This window comes from Malaya genurostris, chromosome 1 (genome assembly GCF_030247185.1).
Source record: "Malaya genurostris strain Urasoe2022 chromosome 1, Malgen_1.1, whole genome shotgun sequence".
Taxonomy (NCBI): Eukaryota; Metazoa; Arthropoda; class Insecta; order Diptera; family Culicidae; genus Malaya; species Malaya genurostris.
In genome coordinates, this window is record NC_080570.1 from 18,522,575 (window position 1) to 18,545,014 (window position 22,440).

The window sequence follows — 22,440 nt, forward strand, 5'->3', positions numbered from 1 at the left end:
TTCCATCAGTCAGTCTGTGTAATCGATGCTGTGTCGGTAGGGCCGTGTCGTCGTGTCACGCATCCGAGTTCGCAGGGTGGGTGGATGGTTGGTTGGTGCAAAACCCGGGTGGCTAAGCCTGTGGCTTTTGTAGCACCACAAACACTAGCAGTAACAACGGAGGAGCAGTTTCGGAGAGCGAACGCATTCTGCGCAGACGACTCGAAGCCAAGAGAAGAAAAAGAACTTTCGGAGCATCACGCGGAACACCGTGGCGGAGTACGAGAGAGTGTTTTCCGCCCTCATGGAGAGCCAAGGTGAGAGAGCCCGGTGTGGTGTGCGTCCGCGGTGAGAAAAGTGGTAGGAAAAATTTTGTCTGTTATATTTTTAGTTTGCGCCTCAGTCGGTTAGTGTTAATTTAATCATTCGAACAATAACATCGCCATCCGGCGGCGCTCGCTCTCTTGCGGTCGGCTCGGGCTTCCCCCGGTTGATTCACTGCTACAAAACTCCAACCGCTAGTAGCTCGAGATGGTCGGCCGAGTTCAGGTGTGCAGGCTGCCCGAAGTGCCCGAACAAAAGGCACAATATTTACCCGTTTGTGCAAGACACCAGCTGCCAGTGTTTCCGCTTGCCTCTCGGTGAGGTGACGTGCCTTCTTCAAACCAACCGAATCTACATCCATCCGGGGCTGAACAGCAAAACGGCGAAAACGAAAAACCAACCAACCAACCAACCGCACACGTGTCAACCGTGACCTGCCTTCACCGTTTTTGGATTATATTTTGACAGTTACCGTCAACCGGAAGAAAGCATCAACGCCAACGTGGATTGTGTGTTTGTGATTCTGTTTCTACTGCAAAAGTGCTGCTCCATCCATCGAATACGTGTGTGTATGTGACCAATCAAAGTAGACACGGGAAATCAATTCTAACGAAAAAAAAACTTGCACCAGGGAAACAACAGCTAATTTTCCCCGTTCGCTTATTTGCGTTCGTTCGTTCGTTCAGTCGTCGAACGCCGAAGGTCTGTCTCACTATCTATCGATTTTCCAGTGCCCCTTTCTTCGACCCAACCAACTAGTTTTTTTTTTTTTTGTTGCATCGAATAACGCCCCGAGGCCAGCAGCAGCGAAAAAAAAATTATTTCGAAATAAAACAGAAATACGATTCCGCCCGTAATCGCGTAGTACACGACAGAGAGAGAGAGAGAGAGCGGGGTAAACCTTTAAAATTAGGTCGATGAAAAGTGTGTGATGTATTTTCGGTACGCGAAAACGGCGACGGCCCTGCAAGAGCTGACTGACAGCATTTGCAGCGGCAGTTGAAGCCGCCGTAGAAAGATGCACCGTTGGAAATCACGACGATTTCATCGCACAACCCGTTCCCGGGTGGTGTTCCTTAGTTTCCTCGTGACCTCCCGAACCGGAGCCCAATTGGTTGTGTAACGGAGGAGAGGGACTTCGTCGACGCCGCCCTGTTTTTGAGCTTTCAGCTGATTTTGTCCAGAACATCATTCCGTTCGGCAGTAGCAACAGCACGGAGAGCGCGGGATTTGTGTGAATGTGTGTGGGTGTACTGCACTGCACACTGTTGTTGCTGTCACGACGACGATGGCCCAAAAGGTTGTTGCGCAATAGTGCTCACAGAATCTAAGCAGGCCGCGCGCGCTGTCAGTTTGAACGACGAGAATCGGGAAACGCTGGGCTGGGCGGCTCTGGTTGTCAAATACTTGTGGGGCTAACTGTGTTTTTTTCTGCGTTTCTGCCATTGGGTGCATTGGCTAGGGGAGAGAGACATGTCGCATCGGATGAATGTTTCTAGATTTCGCGATGACGTTCGCGACCGACCGATTGTTGAGTGAAGTTCAGTTGATTGCTCGACATTAATTGCAAGTGTCGTAGCACAAAGTGTGATTCATCGGCACTAAACAATGAACAAATATATTCTTTCGAAGGTAAAAAATTGAATTTTGAAACAATTTTTTTTAATGGAAAGTGAAGTGAACATTTGCACATTCCAAGTGCGTTTAAGATTCTAAGATTTCGTTAAATTTTCAAGTTTGATATCCTCATAGCCCGTGTTGTTGTCAATTTGTTTAATGTTTTTGTCGACAACTTTTTCTATGCGCTCGACTTGTCTGCTTTTAGGCTAATACGTTTTAGTAAAAAAATGCTCTTTGTTGTTCCTTTGTTCTTTTTTTTTTGTACGATAGAGGATTGAATAATTTCCATAATTCGCCCTTTGAGTCCGTAAAGTCTCTAAGAGTTTAGATTTTTCATAAAACAATGCTTCAGAACTGAAGCAATTTCAAGTGTTATATGTTTTTGTGTTTTATGTGGCTAGGGCAAGAGAGGGCAAAGCGGGGACATTTGGTTCAAAGATTGTTTTTGGAATGAGAAATTTCGGGCCATTCTTCAGTATAATCTCCATCTAGAGCGATACGCTTGACCCATCGGTCCTCCAATATTTCGATGCCCTTTGGAAAAAAAGCCCTTCAAAATAGGCTTCCGTTTCAGCAATGACCTCAGCATTCGACAAAAATTTCTTTCCCTGGAGAAACCTTCCCACAGGTTTGGAAATAAATAATAGTCGCTGGGGGCCAGGTCTGGAGAATACGGGGGATGGTGGACCAAGCCGTACCGCAAATCATTCAATTTCACCCTTACTTTTATCCACAGCCTGATGAAAACTAGAACTTGTCTGACACGATCAACTGTTATTCGAACACTTGTGGATAGATTGTCATGAAATTTGGTATTGGAACACCCAGAGGCTTGTTTTCAACAAAAATATAGACGGTTCGAAACTCTTCACAAAACAGAACAGACTTCTGTGAAAGGCCCGGGACTTTTAATTCCATGTAGTATTGCGTATAAAAATTTACACTGTCGGTTTACGGTACGTTACGTTAAGTAATTGTTCAGAACGGTTAAAAAAAGTGTTTTTAAGCCCTACTTTGCCCCATGTGCACTCACTTTTCTCGGAAATGGCTTAACCGATTTTCACAAACTAAGACTCAAACAAATGGTATTGAAGTTATTTAAACAAAAATCTAATCACATTTCGTTCGGATCCGACTTTTGGTCTCGGAACTAGAGAGCGATAAGAGAAAAATGTTCACAAATTTTGAGCATTTTTCCACAAACGATGGTATAAATCCCCCAAAACTAACCGATACATTCTTCTAGTTTGCAGAACTTGTTAGTTTGTGGGCGTATAAACTTAATTCGACACTACTGGTCTCCCATTTCATGTTCCGGAAGCACCGAAAGTAGTGAAGAACAAATCCAAAAGTAGAACTCACTTCAATTTCGCAATCTTGATTCAAATTAAAGCTCATGCTGTGAAATTTTATCTGGATCCGACTTCCAGCTCCGCAGTTAGAGGTCGATGAGTGTCAAAACTTTCAAACCGTAATATAAAATGACGGTCCAAAACCAGTTCGCAACGGTACGAGCTGGCACGGAAGAAGAAAACACAAAATGCCTTTACAAACGATGCACACAGCGTGCTTTGTTCCATTTCGTTTCCTGGCTCCCGATTTCCGATTCCGGAGGCACCGAAAATAGTGTTGAAATACTCCAAAATGAAACTCAGACACTTTTCTCAAGCTGACCAAATCGATTTTCACAAACTTATAGATTCAAAGGATAAGGTCTTACCATGGATTCGGTCATAATATTTCGATTTCGAAATATACTTTCGATTCCGGAGCTGTAGGGGGTTTGATTTGTAGATTTTGTTCGATAACGTTCGAACAATCTTTCCTGTTTCTATTCTAGAACTTTGATAGTATGAGTAATATGAGAAAGGTAGCACTACACCACTAGGTGGATTAGAACTGGGTTTTCTTAAGTAAATTTCAGTAGTTAGGACGTTTTTACCTGTATTTCGCGTCGTTTAACTTTTACTAGTTAAGCTACCTACGAAGTTTTTGAAATACGCGCAAAACTTCAAATAATCGGTGGAACTTGTCACCTGTTGTCCCGGGTTGGCGGTTCAATGCATAAGACGCTGGTCTTACAAGCCAGTTGTCGTATGTTCGAGTCACCTGTTTGCATATTGGACAGAAACTATTTTGACAATAGATTACCAAGATAAGGTTACGAACGAGACCATTACAAAATAAGATCCCTTGAGGAAGACCAAAAACCAATAAACGAAACGTTTGGACGTTAAAAAAAAGTTTGTGTGCAAAAACTTTGTATGACTGGAAAGTTGAAAATTTTTCCGTTATACAACCACCCTGAAATTCCGTATAAAAAACTGCTATTTTACTGCAGATTCGACGGAAATTCATTTTTAAGAAAGTCATTGTTTGGTCCGAATTTGAATCATACAATTGAAAATGAAAGCAACCTGATTACTTTGTATCGACAATTTTGTATATTTCAACAAAAGAAAATTCCTATTTTTGCAACAATTTGAACAAGCTACATCACTGTTCGATATATCTCAGCTTCAATTCGCACGGTACCCAATTTCCAACCTTTTATGTAGGCCCCAAGCAAAAAGTCGCTTTTGAGCCACGTCACCCGGCTTGTGGCACGAACCCTTAAAACAGCAATTAAGGATTTCGGAGGTCTTCAGAAAAAAATTTCGGCCTTCCCAAGTGGCCCTAGGTTTAAACCCCGAATCATTGCCGTTCAAAGCACGGCGAATCGACCATTCATTCCTCTGTACGTTTCCAGGACCAAATGATCCTGTTTACAGGATAAATGATCGAATGATTTTGTTTTTATGTTTCATTGAATTTCAAGCCATGTAACTTTTGTTCGATTTAATTCTTCTTGGAACACTCACGCAGTCGACTGCTGTTTAGTTTCGGGCTCATATGAGTGAATCCATGTTTTGTCACCAGTGTAGTTCATCACGCTGCCAAGCGAAGTGTGATATTTCGGACGAGTTGACTAAAGCTAAATTTTATCACTTTCAACTAGTGGAAAATGTACAAAAGTGTATATTGCAATTGTTGAAGCACCATTGCAGGATTCTTGTCACAACTCTGACTGGATATTGCAAAACTTAGCTATTACATGGCTACTATTCAGCGTGATGAGTTTTATTTTTGTGATTTGTGTAAGTGCGATTGTGTACTACACAGAGTCTGATATGTAATTGTCGCGCATTGACGCAACTACGCATCCGGGTTTTTGGTTCTCCATACATGATTGAGTCTACGTATGGGGAACTAATATTGAAGGATATTCTATCGTTTCTCACCCAATGTGGTAAGAAGCTATAGTCAGACGGGTTCATAGTTCTTTCTGGGGTGAAATAATCATTTTTCTACTGACCTTAAAAAGTTTTAGCAGATTTTAGCCGAATTTACTTCTGCTTCTAAATACTGCGAATCGTTTGACATTCTTTCGGGAGGGCAGAATGGTGTCGCTTTTGTAAAATCTCTATCCTCTCAGGGGTTGGAGGTTTCATTAACTGTGCATTTTGGCACCTGCAGATCGTGCAGCATTATTTTATTCCTTTCTTTCCATCAGGAATTGTGAGAAGCTGAAGTTCTGATTCCTGATTCCAGTTCGTCGAGTACGCAAAATGTCTGTGTGTGTTTGTTGGTGTGTATGTAACATATGTTTGCACTAACTTTTCTCGGAGATGGCGGAACCGATTTTCACAAACTGAGATTCAAACGAAAGGCCATATAGTCCCATAAATCTCTATTGAATTTTGTCTATCCTACTGCCAGTTCCGGAACTACAAGGCAATATGTGGAAATTAATGAGAAAATGCTCACTCAATTTTGTCGGAAATTTCTCATCCAATTTTAAAAAATTAAGATGCAAATAAAAGACCTTGAAATTCTTTAAAAAGAGCGATCAGCAAAAATTTTCAATTTCATGAGTAAACATTTTTATCAAACTTACTTCTAAATTCATCTAGTTGGCAGATCTTGTTAATTAGTAAATATATAAAACTACTTTGGGACTACCAGTCGCCGGGCTCCGCTTCCGGAAGCACCGATAATAGTGAAGAAAAGCTCCAAAACCGGAACTCACTTCGATTTCTCAGCAACCGTTTTCACAAATCATGATTCAAATTAAAACTTTCAGTGTCTTAAAAAGATACTGTGCAATTTCATCCTGATCCGACCTCCGGTTCCGGAATTATAGGGCAATGAGTATCAAAACTTTCAAACTGTCCTAAAAATGATTTAAAATCGGTACGAGCTGGTACGGAAGCAGAAAACGCCATATATTGAAAAAAAAAAAAAATATATATATATATATATATATATATATATATATATATATATATATATATATATATATATATATATATATATATAAAACGTTATAACTTTTTCTAAATCTGCCTCAAAACTACTCCAATCGGTAGTCAGTACACGGCCAAACAAACTAACCTCGGCTCTGGCTCCCGGTTTCCGATTCCGGAAGCACCGAAAATAGTGGTCAAATTTGACAAAAAAATCTCTTTACTTTGCTCCGAGATGGCGTGACCGATTTTCACAAACTTAGATTCAAACGAAAAGGTCTTTTGGTTCGATACAGAATTACCGAATATTATTTGTATCCGACTCCCGGTTCCGGAATTATGGGGTGAAATGTGCAAAAAATGTGAAAATAAGTGCATCGACATTTCTCAAAGATGGCTAAACCAATTTTCACAAACTTAAATTCAAATGGAAGCTCATATGGTTTCATTCAAAATTGATGAATTTTGTTTGGTTCTGACTTCCGGTTCCGGAGTTATAGAGTAAAATATTTAAAAAAAACTGGAAACAAGTGTACTAACTTTTTTCAGAGATGGCGTGACCGATTTTTACAAACTCAGATTCAAAGGAATGGTTTTATGGCCCTCTACAAAGCTTCTTAATTTCTACAGGATCCGACTGCCGGTTCCTGTATTATAGGGGAAAGTGTGTTAAAATGTTGTTACAAAAACGTAAAAAAATTAAATTGGCCTTAAAAAAATTAAGTCGGTAGTCATTATCAGTACATGGTCAAGCAAACTGATCTCGGCTATCCTGGATCCTGATTTTCCGATTCCGAAGATATCGGAAACAGTGGTCATATTTTTCCACTCACTTTTTTTCAAAATAGGCGGAAAGATTTTTACAAACTCAGATTCAAATGAATGATCCTTTGGTCCCGTAAGGAATTTCTGAATTTTAGGCCATCGTCCAAGTACCATGCGCGCGGGTGGTTTTAGGAAATTTTCGATGGAAATTTTGAAAAATTTGACAAAACCAAAAACATACAGACCTTTGAAATACTTTTATCTATCTACAGGGTGAAAATGGCTGGAACATTCGGAGGATTTACCGAGTCTTATCAAAAACAGCTCTGAAAAATGAGTGTTTTTGTGATCTTTCACAATTATCTGGAAAAATAATTCGATGACATAATTTTTTTTTTCAAATGAACCTTATGATGGATACAAAGATTACATTCGGACACATTTTTAGAAAACCTTTTCACGCTTTTCACAGAAAATCCACAAATTTCAAAAATTTCCACGAAATCGGTTACACAGAAAGAAAAGATGAAACTTACACGACATGTAAACCGATAGTACTATGAAATAGACATCAATTGAAACGAAAATCTGATTTAAAACCATGATTGATGTAAAATTACATTAAAAATCATTTAGTTTTTCATTGAACAAGACTATATTTACAAACAACTTCGTTTTGTAATGTAAATTTCCATTCAATTGCCTGCTCCAAATATCTGCATGAAAATAAATGTAAAATCACAAAATATTTTTAGCTGTGTATATGAAATTCGTTGATTTTCCATGAAAAGCGTGAAAGGTTTTCCAAAAAGTGTCCGAATGTGATCCTTGTTGCCCGCATAAGGTTTTTAAAAAAAAAAAATTTTCATATTATATTTTTTCATATAATTGTGAAAAATTTCACCATTTTCACCCTGTAGATAGATAAAAGTATTTCAAAGGTCTGTATGTTTTTGGTTTTGTCAAATTTTTCAAAATTTCCATCGAAAATTTCCTAAAACCACCCGCGCGCATAGTACTTCGACGATGGCCTTCAACCGGACCCGACTTCCGGTTCCGAAATTACAGGGTGTTATTGTAAAAATTCCAATTTCAAATTTTTTATTCACTTTTTTCAGCGATGGTTTGATCGATTTTTACAAACTTTGATTCAAATCAAAGGTCATGTGACCCCATGCAAAACTTCTTAATTTCATCTGGATCCGACTTCCGGTTCAGGAATTTTAGGGTAAAGTGTGTTACAATCACCTAAAGGGACGACACATAAAACGTGAAAAATGTTCTACACTGGCCTCAAAACTACATTCGATAGTCATTATCAGTACACGGCCAAGCAAACTGAGCTCGGCTGTCTTGGTTACCGGTTTCCGATTCCGGAAGCACCGGAAATAGTGGTTATATTTTCCCAAATGGATCTTACTCACTTTTCCTAGAGACGGCGAAAAGATATTTACAAACTTCAATTCAAATAAACCTTTTTATGGTCCTTCACAAAACTTCTGAATTTCATCCGGAACTGACTTCCGGTTCCGGAATGTTAGAGTAAAATGTGTTAAATTTTTACAATCACTTAAGAGGGACGAAACAAAAAACGTAAAAACTTATTCTAAATCGGCCTCAAAACTACTTCAATGGGTAGTCATTATCAGTAGACGGCTAAACAATCCGATTTCGATTATTCTTTCAAGAAACGAAGAAAATTATTGTGAATAATACCACAGTATTATATATTATTAAAACAGGCTTTTTTTTCTTTTCTTAAGAATGACCCTGTAATTTCGAGAATGACCCTGTAATTTCGTCCTCGCGCTTGACGAACCATGACAAGTGGAGTAGAACACTCACCGTGTAAAAAGAACCGAATAATCTGTCGATGGGTGGCTGGCAGTTGAGAAACGTCAAAAGCAACAAAAAAACACCATCCATACATGTGAAGTACGACTATCGAGAGACCCGATCCGATGTGTAGGTGTACGTACTGTTTGGTGCCGAATAGAAATGCATATGCAGTTCCGTGTGCTCTAGTGCCGCGTTGCAACCTTGTACAGAATCCCACTTGCAGTGTGCAGTTTGGGTTCGTTCTCTCTCTCTCTGTCGCTGTTTCTCTTTCTCGTGTGTGAGTGCATGTGCGCGCGTGGGGTTTTAGCTCGTTGAATTACAAAAATAAAGTGCAAGAATTTTGAGGTTACATGCACCGTGTGGACGACGGCGGCGGCGGTTTTTGACAGTTGCATAACCAACCGCGGTCGCGGCCTCCTACGCGGTTCCTAGCGAAAAGAACACCACTGAAAATTTTCTCACTTTTTCGTTGTTGGTGCAAATTTGTAATGCTGGCAGTAAGTAGCGCGATAGTGGTGACATTTCGCGAACTAGAACGTCTCTGCCCAGACTCGTTTGGTATTAGAAATCGAAACTAGGTCGTACTTGAGTTACTGTGCACGATGGGCGTAAGCTTGCTTGAGACACTGGGTGAAAAGTCACCTTGAATCGTCTCAGACACTGCGCTTTGCAGTTGCAGCCGGCAGGCAGGCAGGCAGGCGACCAGAGGCCGAGGTGAATTCAAGGAGTCTTCGTTTTTTTTTCTTTTTTCGCAGTACCTTGTAACAACGGTACTTGCGGTGACGGTGACGATGGAAAACCCGTTGCCGCCAGCCGGTCTGGCACGATTCCAGTGCACGGCCTACTGACGGTGAGCTAATGTCAAAAGTGACAGCATTTTGCTGCGTGCATCAGCGAATCGACCGACCATCGGCGCCAATCGAGCAGCAAAAGGTTGTTCGAAGCTGATAAGATAACGCGTGTTGTGCCTTTTTGGTACCTGCCGGGGTCCGCGCCCAAAGCCTAAACGGTCCAGCGAACTGGAACACGAGAAACTGGACACGATCCGTTCGTTTTACCTTCGCTTTTGAAGTGCTTCAACGGGAGATAGTGAAACGGTATTGTTCGGCCGGCGATTCCGTGGCGTGCCGGCGCAGTGGACCACAAAAGAGAGCTAGACAATGAACAGCAGAATATATGTGCGTGTGTGTAAAGCTATTAGCAACCGTTATCAGTTCGTTAGTCAATCTTCCCCCGTGCTCCCCAGGGCACCCCACACGCCCCTACTCTAGCCTTGTCGGCCGTAGCTTATCGCGATTGTTTGCTCAATCGAGCGCTAATTACGACATCGACTGGCCATCAATTCGGGATTACCAATAGTCCCTCATAGGACTTCGGAAGCAAATTTCAAATTTCGATTGGCTGCGATGCGGGAAACCAAGTTCTGGTCCGTGTCAGAATCAGAATGTGTTGACAAACACTTTTCAAAACGGCCGGCGGCAAACTGGTATTAATTATCACTTCTGAGAAAGCGTTACATTTTGTTTTTTTTTTCGTTTCTCATCAGTTAGTTTCACTTCCCATATATGAAATTCAGCCCATACCGAATGTATGAAAGTTGCACATCGCCATCCTCCCATCATCTTCATCATCTACGGCGAAAGAGAGATGATGATGATGGAGTGGATGCGAATCGAATCAGATCGCATTTATCGAGGTCAGGTGAAAAAGTAAAACTGTCAGCCAGTAGCCAGGCTGGCAGATTTTTTGACACATACCACAACTGACTCGTAACTTTACAATCCAAGCAGGCTGAGGTGAGCTACGGGAGAAAACAGTACCGTTTTGCAACACGCGTCGTTTTTTTTCGTGGTCTTCGACTGCACCTGCATTAAAGGCTTAGGCATGTAACAATGCATTGTTACATTGTTGAGAGAGCTACCGGGGTTTTTTAGGCTCAACTCAGTGTTGTTTAGTTTGCATTACTAATTAGTCTACACTAATTGTGGTCGAGTCGAAAAAGCACACGCCATTAAAAGCGTGGGAGGTGATGTGGATCCCATTTGGAATTGTAAGTTGTGGAGTGGAGAACGCAATGCCTGATTTGCCACATTCTTAATGAGCTTAATGAAGTTTTCCATTATTTTTTGTTTTGGCAACACTTGACACAGTTGGTTTTGAAAGCTGTTTTCTATCACACGAATCACTAAATTGTGAAACGGACAGTATGATGAGAGCAGAAAAGTCATTATTAAGGACTTGAAGAGTCCAAAACAACCGAATTAAAAGAAAAAAACGGATCTAAAGTTAGCTGAACATCGTTTGTTACCATGGTGTTATGTGCGGTTCGGAAATTTCAAAGTACGATGGGAAAGCTAAATTCGTCTTGCTTTGAAATTCCGTCAATTTCTGATTTATCGTTCAGTATTTGACGTATCATTTCAACGTTTGTGTATTTTTTTTACGATTTCTACCCATTTCTGCTGAAATGCCGGAATTTTACCTAATTTTTATTCCAATAAGTAAAACAAAATTATGAACAGATGGTGACTGTACAGTAAATTGTAAAGAGAAACGGGCCTCCAAAATTATGATTAAGGCTTCATCAATTATTCGCTGTGTTCGTGTTTTTGCGCGGATATCCGAGGTTACGCAGTTTTTTTTTACGCGGATTTCCGAAGTTACGTGGTCTCAATTCGAAGTCCCGAAGTCATTTTTTCCCAAAAATTTTTTGTTTAATCTCAAACTCTATATCTCAACGTTTCATGCATTTTTAAGACATTTGGCACAAAAAAAATCGATTTCGAAAATCTGAAAAACCTAAAGTTTCAAAGTCGATTACTCCAAAAAAATTTTTTTTTGGATTTCACATTTCATGCATTTCTAAGGCATTTGGCAGCAACATTTTTTTTTTCAATTTCGCGGTTTTTTTTTCTACGCGAATTTCCGAAGTTGCGTGGTTTTCTTACGCGAATTTTCAAAGTTATCCAATTTTTTTGTCTTAGAAACGAAGATATTCTTATATTTTTTTAGGTCAGGTTAGGTTTTTAGGAGTCAGACTAGAAAATTTTCGATTTAAAAAAAAATTTTTTTTCAGCTTGCACCAGATCCCGACGTTTCATGCATTTCTAAGACATTTGGCATAAAAAAGTTTTTTTTTCAATTTTGCGGTTTTGTTCTACACGGATTTCCGAAGTTATCCGATTTTTCTTGTCTTAGAAATGATGATATTCTGACATTTTTTAGGTCAGGTTAGGTTTTTAGGTGTCAGACTAGAAAATGTTCCAGCTTTTTTTAGCTTGCACCAAATTTTGACGTTTCATGCATTTCTAAGACATTTGGCATCAACAAAATTTTTCTTCAATTTTTCGGTTATTTTCTACACGGATTGGTCTCAAATTCAAAGTCCTGAAGTCATTTTTCCCAAAAAAAAATTTTTCTAGATTTCACTATATCTTAACGTTTCATGCTTTTCTAAGAAATTTGGCGTAAAAAGTTCGTTTCGGAAATCAGAAAATCTCTAAGTTTCAAAGTCGATTTCCTCAAAAAAAAAATTTCTGGACTACACCAAATCTGGACATTTCATACATTTCTTAAAAGAAATTTTCTTTATTTTTTCGGTTTTTTTACGCGGATTTCTGGAGTTATGCGGATTTTTTTTGTCCCCCCGCGTAAAAAGAGATCTCGGTGTAAAGCTAAAAATTATTATTAGCCTATTTCTGGTAGATGGCGCTTCGCTTACATCTTCTTAGATCGCAGTTCACGCAAATTTACGTGGAAGAACATTCAATATTGTGTCTAAAAATTCCATGCTACAAAAGAAATTCATTGAAATAAAAAAAAAATGAATCTTGATGGCGACCGCCGCGACTTGAACCGAGAATCATTGGATCACAAAGTACGTCTGTTAATCGACTGAACCACAGAAGCATATATCTACTGCGGTGGTAAAAGGTGCATTTAAATGCATACAGTAAGGCACCTGGTAACAGAATGCAAGTTACAGTCGAAACCAGTAAAATTCATACTGATCTAACATTAAGTCATCACAAATGAAATTTTCCGTCATTTGACAAATTAGAATTACATCGTATGAGGTAATAAGTCACCTGTAAAATTCATTTTTTTTTCGGTGTGTACTTTTACGTTTCGTTTTAGACTCATCAGTGCAGCTTCAGTTGCTGAAACATCATTAAGGCCATCTTACGGCTCAAAACTGCTAATGCCCCCTTAAAATTACGTAACTAATTAGCAACTAAAGCTGAGGTGAAATAAATGATATAATAAAATAATAAATAATTCGCAACAAATTATTCACCTATTTGTGTTATCATCGGCAAGAGTTGCCTCGCTAGGTTCATGTTTATGAAAAAAAATGAATCAGCAACAAATTGAAAACTTTCGCAGCTAATTAGCAACTTTTAAGAAATAAATTATTCGCAGAGTTTTGATTTGTTTTCAACCTTTTTTAAGAAGGGTATTTCTTAAACTGCACCTGAACTTAGCGAAGCGCTCACAAAAATACAAAGTATATAGAAAACAATTCGATACTTTCGTAACTTATAAGAAACAAATTATGCATTGCATTGCAACAAATTCAAAACCTTTGCAATTGATTAATAACTTGTTAGAAACAAATTGTTTGCAGAGCTTTGATTTGTTTTCAAGCCTTATTTATGAACTTTGCGAAGCAGCCGTAAAAAAAAGAAAATAATGAGCAAGAAAATTTGAAACTATCGTAACTTATTATAAACATTACGCACTGGGTTCCGATTTGTTTTCAAGCTTATTTAAATTTTTGCTTTATTAGCTTCACATGGACATAAAACACTCGAAAATTAAGAAAAACTGAATGAGCAACAAAAAACTTTGCAACTTGTTAGAAAAAAAATATTCACTAGGTTTGTTTTTTGAATTTTGCAATAAATTTGAAACTTTCACAATTAATTGATGGCAACCAATCAAAAATAAAATATTCACCTGAGTTGGTTCAATTTTTCAAGCTTATTTTGTAGGGATTCTTCGAAAACTTTACATTAACCTAGTGAAGCACTTGTGAAAAAAATTAATGAGCAACAAATTCGAAACTTTCATAACTAATTTGAAACAAAATATTCACTAGGAGTTGATTTGTTTTCAAGCTTATTTAGCAGTTGTGCTTCGTTAACTTCATATGAACTTAGCGAAGCGCTCGTAAAAATAAAAATAATTGAAAGCCAGATTTGAAACTTTCGTAACTTATTAGAAACAAATTATGCATTGGGTGTTTCAAGCTTATTCAAGAGTTGTGCTTCGTGAGTTGCATATGAACTTAGAATCACTCGTAAAAAAATTAAGCAACAAACTCAAAACTTTGCAACTAATTAGCAACTTATTAGAAACAAATTATTTGCTGGGTTTTTATTCGTATTCTACCATTTTTGAGTAGGGTGGTTCATTAGTTTCATATGAAGTAAGTGAAACACTCGATAAAATGAATAAAGAAAATGAACAACAAATTCATATCATTCGCAGCTAATAATCAACTTGTTAGAGAAATAAATTATTCACAGAGTTTTGATTTCTTTTTAAGCCCTATTTGGGAGCGGTACTTCGCAAACTTCAAATGAACTTACCGAAGCACACGTCAAAATAAAAATAAGTGAGCAAAAAATTCAAAACCTTCGCAACTTATTAGCAACTTGTTCGAAATAAATTATTCGCCGGGTTTCGATTTGTTTTCAATACGTATTTCGGAGGAGGTCTTTCTCAAAGTTCATATGAATTTAGCGAAGCACTCGTAAAAGAAATTAACAAAATCAAAACTCTCGTAACTGATTAGAAACAAGTTATGCAATGGTCGTTGATTTGTTTTCAAGCTTATTTGAGAGTTGTGCTCCATTAGCTTCATATGACTTCAGTGAAACACTCGTAAACATGAAAAATGAATGAGCAATAAATTCAAAACTTTCGCAACTAATTAGCCACTTGTAAAAAATAAATTATTCGCAGAGTTTTGATCTGTTTTCAACTTTTATTTAGGAAGGGTGCTTCGCAAATTGCATATGAATTTATCGAAGCACTCGTGAAAATTAGAAAAAAACCAATGAGCAACAATTTCGAAACAATCGTAACCAATTCGCAACAAATTATGCACTGGGTCTTGATTTGTTTTAAAGCTTATTTAAAAGTTGTGCTTCATTAGTTTTATATGAACTAAGCGAAACATTCGATAAAATGAATAAAGAAAATGAACAACAAATTCATATCATTCGCAACTAATCAGCAACTTGTTAGAGAAATAAATTATTCACACAGTTTTGATTTCTTTTTAAGCCCTATTTAGAAGCGGTGCTTCGCAAACTTCATATGAACTTAGCGAAGCACACGTCAAAATAAAAATGCGTGAGCAACAGATTCAAAACATTCGCAACCTATTAGCAACTTGTTAGAAATAAATTATTCGCAGGGTTTTGATATATTCTCAACTTCTATTTAAGAGGGATGCTTCGCATGGTTTGTATGAATTTGACGGAGCACTCGCAAAAATTAAAAAAAGAATAAAGAGCACAAATTCGGAAAAATTGCAACTAATAAGCAACAAATTATGTACTGAGTGTTGATTTGTTTACAAGCTTATTTAAAAGTGGTGCTTCATTAGTTTCATATGAACTTAGCGAAGCACTAGTGAAAAAAATTATGGGCAACAAATTCAAAACCTTCGCAACTTGTTAGAAAATCAAATTGTTCGCAGAGTTTCGATTTGTCTTCAAGCCTTATTTAGGAGGGGTGCTTCGAAAACTTCACATCAAGTTTGCGAAGTACTCGTAAAAATAAAAAAATAATGAGTAACAAATTCAAAACTTTCGTAACTTATTAGAAACAAGCTTATTTAACTTATTAGCAACCAATTAAAAACAAAATATCCACAGAGTTTTAATTTTTTTTTCGAGCTCTATTTAGGAGTGGTGCTTCGCAAACTTCGAAGCACACGGAAAAATAAAAATGAATGAGCAATAAATTCAAAACCTTCGCAACTTATTAGCAACTTGTTAGAAATAAATTATTCGCAGGGTTTTGATTTATTTTCAAATTACGCAGTGGGTTTCGATTTGTTTTCAAGCTTATTCAAGAGTTGTGTTTCACTAATTCCATATGAATTCAGCTAAGCACTCGTAAAAACGAAAAATAAATGAGTAATAAATTCGAAACCTCGACAACTTATTAGCAACCAATTAGAAACAAAATATTCACAGAGTTTTAATTTTCTTTTCGAGCCCTATTTAGGAGTGGTGCTTCGCAAACTTCGAAGCACACGGAAAAATAAAAATGAATGAGCAACAAATTCAAAACTTTCGCAACTAATTAGCAACCAATTAAAAAAAAATAATCACTGGGTTTCAAATTGCTTTCAAGCTATTTTGAGGTATGTGATTCGTAGACTTCGCATGAACTTAGCGAAGCGCTCGTAAAAAATGAATGAGCATCAAATTCAAAACCTTTGCAACTAATTAGCAACTTGTTAGAAATAAATTATTTCCTTGGTTTTTATCGGTTTTCCACTTTTTTGAGAGGGGTGTTTCGAAAACTTCACACGAACTTAGCAAAGCTAAAAATATAAAGAATTGAACAAACAATTTCGAAACAATCGTAACTAATTAGCTTACAAATTATGCACTGGGCGTTGATTTGTTTTCAAGCTTATGTAATCGTTGTGCTTCATTAGTTTCATATGAACTTAGCGAAGAACTCGTAAAAATAAAAAAGTAATGAGTAACAAATTCAAAACCTTCGCAACTTATTAGCAACTTGTAAGAAATAAATTATTCAAAGAGTTTTGTTTCAACTTTTATTTAGAAGGGGTGCTTTCATATGAATTTAACGAAGCACTCGCAAAAATTAGAAAAAAAAATTAATGAGTAACAATCTCGAAACAATTGCAACTAATTAACAACAAATGATGCATTTGGTGTTGTTTTGTTTCCAATCTTATTTAGAAGTTGAACTTCACATGAACTTAACGAAGCACTCGTAAAAAAATGAGGACCATGAACTCAACGAGACAGTTTTCGCCGATGGGTACACAAATAGATCAATAATTTGTTGGTAATTAGTTACGGCATTTTGAAAGCGTTGCTCACTTGTTCTTGAGTACTCCTCCAGGTTGATATGAAGTTAACGAAGCACCCCTTCCACAAAAGCTTGAAAACGAATCGAAACCCACTGGGTAGTTTGTTGCTAATAAGTTACTAATTAGTTACGGTAATTTTAAATTTGTTGCAGATTTGAAAAAAAATTTTTGGCACTTCGCTAAGCTCAAATAACGCGAACCGAAACCCAGTGAATAGTTTGTTGCTAATTAGTTACGGTTATTTTGAATATGTTACCCAATTCTGATTTTTTTTTACTGTAACTTATTGTAAACGAATTATGCACTGGGTTTCGATTCGTTTCCAAGCTTATTTAAGAGTTGTGCTTTATTACTTTCATATGAACTTAGCGAAACACTAGTAAAAATGGAATATAGATGAGTAATAAATTTACAACATTGACAACTTATTAGCACCCGATTAGAAACAAAAAATTCACTGGGTTTCGATTTCTTTTCATGCTTATTTAATCGTCGTGCTTCATTAGTTTCATATGAACTTAGCGAAGGGCTCGTAAAAATGAAAATAATTGAGCAAACAATTTCGAAACAATCGTAACTAATTAGTAACTAATTAGCAACAAAATGTTCACTTATTTGCGTTATTGTTGACGTCGTTTAACAGAACCTAATCGCCCAAGGAATGGGATTGAGGATAGTTTTGAATGAAATGTTAATGTAAGAAAAGCGTTTTGAACTACTTACAAAATTAAAGCTCTATTTTCGAAGACTTTACAGACAATCGATTCCTAGTAGTGTAGAGGTCATGGCTCAGGGCCAAATCGGAGCTCCAAACATATGCGGGGGGATTACCAGTTTTGACATTGAATGTCGAGTTCAGTACAAACGAAACGGTGATTTGTCCTTCGTAGAACTCACCCCTCGGTTTCTAATAGAATAGAACACGTCGTGCAATTCATTATAAATGTCAATAATTGATTCAATTTGCTCTCTCTCTGATCTGATCTGATCCGGAAAACATTCCAATACTAGTTCACAAACCAATCCACTGCAGTGTTGTGTTGCAAAGCACTGTGCACTGCCGAAGGGTGTTGACAGAATCGCCGTTCTCATCGCAGCAATCGGTGGCGACCGTGCAGTTGCGTATGGTAACGTCAATTCCGTCCGTCATCATTCACTGGAAAGCAATTTTTTAATAACTGCTGCTGCTGTTTCCTTCGCGTAGCGACCGTCGGCGCCACTCCCTTGGCCCATAGGCGGCGGCCCTATCGCAATAGAAGAAGAAAAAAAAACGTTCGTTGGTCGCTTATTAGCTCGTTATCATTATTTTCGCTGACCGTCAACTCACATTAGCAGTACCGTGTGCGGGTTCCGACCGTCATCATCGCCACGAATGATCATGTATGAGGCTGTCGTCTAATGGATAAAATTAACTTAACACATGTAATATGTCATTGGAATTGGGATTCCACCGGACCTTCCAGCCGGACGCCCAGTGCACAACGCAAAACTGCCCCCCACCCCCCTGAAGGGTGTTTGACTAGGCGAATGAGATTCAGTTTTTTTTTCCTTTTTTTCCTCTCCTCGCAACGACCCTGACGACGAGAGGAGGTTTGTTGGTTTGGTTTGGTTGGGGTGGGCAGTAGTTAGCAAGTGCGACACACGACGCTCGGTTCGGTTCTCGGCTGTGTGGGTTCCCGACAACCACCACCACCACACACTGCTGTGGCAACAAATCTCTCTAATTCACCCGCCGCGCTTCCCGCGTTGCATCCGGGCGGTGAGGGCCTGCGGTCGGACGAAACGAAAAAAAGTGCAACTGCGCCGTGCTGATATATATAGCGAGAGAGAGATAGAGAGAGAGAGAGGTGTGCAGCTTTTCAATCCACTCTGTCAAGTACGCACGCGTACCAACCAACTAGCAAACTGCTGCTGCACTGCTGTTGCATAAGCCGCGCTTGTTAGATGCGATTCATAAATTTTCTAGTGCTGCCGCGCACAGTGCAATGTTGCCGTGCGTAGGTAGCCGCCCTGCACAGTTTGTTGTTTAGTCATCCCAATCCAGTCCAGTTGTTGGCTGCGATGACTCGTGGCTGCGCTGCCATTTTTTTTCTATGATGGTCCCGTCGTTGTTGGTAACCTTTATCCGGTGGCCTACTTGGTGATGATGGTGGGTCACTGTGAGCAGAGTACTTGATTCGGTTGCATACACACACGACCACGCAACACGACACGAGAGCACCGAAGAAGCCGGAGCACCGGAATCCACCGAGGAACCGCACTGAAGGCCACAAAAGCCGGTAACCACCACCACCACCGGGCGACGCTCCGGCGGCCACTGCCTTTGGGATAAATAGTGAAAGTAATCTTCGCTGTCATCCGTCCGTCCGTCAACGTCTTCGTCGTCGTCGTCGTCAACACAAAACAAGGATGCAGTTTTCCTTCCAGTTTTCAGTTTTGGAGTGCGTGTCAGAAGTGCATTTACATAGGTTTTTTCCCATTTAGCAGTATTTGTAAATGCACTATCTGGTACGACATTCCAGAATCACCAATCATCCGGGAGCTGCTGAACCGACCAACAACCAACAACAACAACAACCTGAAAAATAAAATCTAATCCAACAAATTAAACGTTCGGTTTTCGTTTCAATTCAAACCTTAGTGTTAGTCACCAATCATATGCAATTAAATAAATGCAAAACGATCATTTTGTGACAAACAATTTTTTTTTGTTTTCTTTACTTTCGAATTGGCAACCCTGATGATGACCGACCGACCCACTCACTCACTCACTCACTGCCCTTTGAGTGATCCGATCTAGAAACGTCAAACCCGTGTGCACGTGTCAGGTGTCGCCACCTGGAATCGTCTATTTTCGCCAGATTCTTGCCATCCGAAAATTGTTTACTACCATCCCGGATCGGGAGATCCTATTTTTAAACCTCTAGAATGTTTCCCGCATTCGTCAAGCTTTTTGATCTAAGTGGAGGGGAGGATAATTCTGCCGCATCCCTTTTGAAGGTGAACTCAAAATTACCTACGACGTAGTATGAATCGCCGTCACCCCGAAAGAGAGGGTTGGTGTCACGTGCGACGACGACGATCCCCCCACCTCCCCAGTTGGACCCAGTTTATTTAGTTTTATTGCAATTTTTGCTATTTCGTCGTCGGCTTCTAATTGCTACTATTCTCAGACCTTGATGCCACCGCCGGGAATCGACCCGGTCTCAGTCTCTGCTCGACCGTCGCCAGCGATGGAGAAAAAAGAAAACACAACAATTGTAAGCGGAAGTGCAAAAAAAAAACCCGGAACCGGTTGGGTTTATCTATCGTACCGAAAAAAAAACCGGAAAACAATAAACATCTAGCCGAAGGCAGTACGCTCTGGCAGTGTGGTTAGCTGGTTGTGTAGAAATCGCTTTGAAGGGGGTGTGTCCTCCCGGACGGGGAAACCCCCGGGGGGGATGCGTCCTCAAGTTCACAGCCACTATCTGCCCTGCCGTCGCGATATGCCACGTACAGCACGGGGAATGAGTGTGTTAGATTGAAAACAAATCAAAAAGTGTGTATTTTATTTCCGCCGCGTGGATTGCGCCTGAAAGAAGACAGACTACTACACTTACTGCGTCGTCCGGTGCGTTACTCAGAAAATGTCCAAAGGTAAGCGTTACGATCAACCAACTGCGACGTGCTCACACGTGCGGGTAAGGATTGAAAACGATCAAAGCAACCAGTTGAAGTTTGATTTGTTTTGAATATGTCAGAATTAAAGAAAACGTTGTTAGCTGTTAGTAGATTTATTATGAAAGAAATTCTTGTGAAAATCGTTCGAAGAAATTGGAACCGAGCCCAACGAAGACAACCGACAGGAGAGGAGCCCCACCAGATGCTTCGTAAGTTCAAACCCAATTAATTTATATTTTGAATATTAGAACGACGACACGACTACCCCTCAGTAACTGGTAATGTCAAAACGGAATCATTTGAAAAATTATTGAAACTGGCAGCACAAATTGATAAGTTATTGATTTTGAATAACAGTGACCATAACCTTGGTTACTGCATATTGAGGACTTAAGAAATGTAAACAAACCCAATTGCAAATGAATATTTCATAACGAAAAATAAAATGGATCAACGGCTGTCTCGAGTGGATCGTTTGTGCAGTAAGTTTCAAGTTCTTGAAATGATCGAATGTAGAGCCTTGAAAAACTTGGACTCACTAAGGAAAGTCGTTTTGTTTTATTCGTCACCATATTTATTATTCTCCTCATATTAATTCATGTATTCGTATGAAAAAAAATCTAGTGAATGAATTACGAGTTCCTGCCTTCAATTCTTATTTCTTTGTCATTGTATTGAGAAATATGTTAATTTTAGAAAAACGAAAATACACTGTAGATTAGGATTTGTGTTGCAGCAAAATGACGACCCTCAAATACGTCACAATTTTGAGAAAAAAACATTCAATGCTCCACGTGAGCAGCAGCGACATTTAGGCACCATACACTTCACATGGAAAAGCCTTATTGAGCATATATTTTGTTGCGTCCAGCTTACGTACTTTTCACTGGAAAATAATTTTTCCAGGAAAACACTTTTCTTCCCCTTTCCTAAAAAATGATTTTCTGATGGTTGGCTTGTTCTGGTAGATATTTATCTGTCAGGGAAAAGTTATATCTGAGGCAAACTGGCAAACAATTGGTCAGGAAATAGTATACCGCTCTTGCATCTCGGACGGTTTCCGTTGACAGAGAACTGCAAAGAATAGAACCTGAGTTAGCTAAATGAAAACAGATGTAATACGCTATGGTGGGCTCAGGAATAAAATTTAAACACTTACCACGAAGAATGTAGAATTTGGCTGCTCACTTCTTAAGTCGCTCTTAGAAAGTGGCGTTGGGGGCACAAAATTTTAATTATTTGAACTATTCCACAGCTTCCTCAAAATGTTTATTTATACGGGGCTCCTTAGTTTATAGCAACTTAAACAGTGTTGCTCAAGAACAATATTTTTATCATTATCAAGGGGTCGCTATATGTGTGGTAACTGGCGGTAAATCGCTCACAGACACTTTTTAGTTCGATTTTGCTTAGAAGTGCCTGGTCGTGTCGTCGCTAGAATGTGCGCCACCCGAGAAGCATTCGATAAAATGAGTGTTATTTTTTTTCTCGTGAGTTTATTTCATTCGACACAAAAACTGCAAAAATGTTTGATAGAAGTGCGTCAGTTACAGAAACCTACTCAACAAAAGCTGCGAAATGTATTTTTGTTTTTTGCATGAAGCATTTGGCAATTATGTCGATTTTCGAACGTAGCAATTTTATATAAAAACTAGCTGACCCGTCGAACTTCGTCTTGCCCAAAAATTAATTGTTCGAATTTATGTGTTCGGAGAGCAGAATTGTCAAACGACTAAGTGCTTAATGTTTCTATCCAATATTTTTCTGATTACTTAACCTACAATCAACGGAATTCAACACACATTCGCTTTATCCCAAAAAAAAAACAACAAGGATCAGCCCCATGGGGTTGTTCGAGCCATTGATGTGGAACAA

The 22,440-nt window shown here is 38.9% G+C and overlaps 1 long non-coding RNA gene across 1 annotated transcript; it reads left to right on the plus strand.

Annotated features, from left to right (window-relative positions):
- Positions 1 to 6,200: 6,200 nt before the first annotated feature.
- LOC131434102 (uncharacterized) lies at positions 6,201 to 19,603 on the plus strand. Its single transcript, XR_009230312.1, has 2 exons — positions 6,201 to 12,889; positions 12,951 to 19,603. It is a non-coding gene; the product is annotated as an uncharacterized LOC131434102 (long non-coding RNA).
- Positions 19,604 to 22,440: the final 2,837 nt, after the last annotated feature.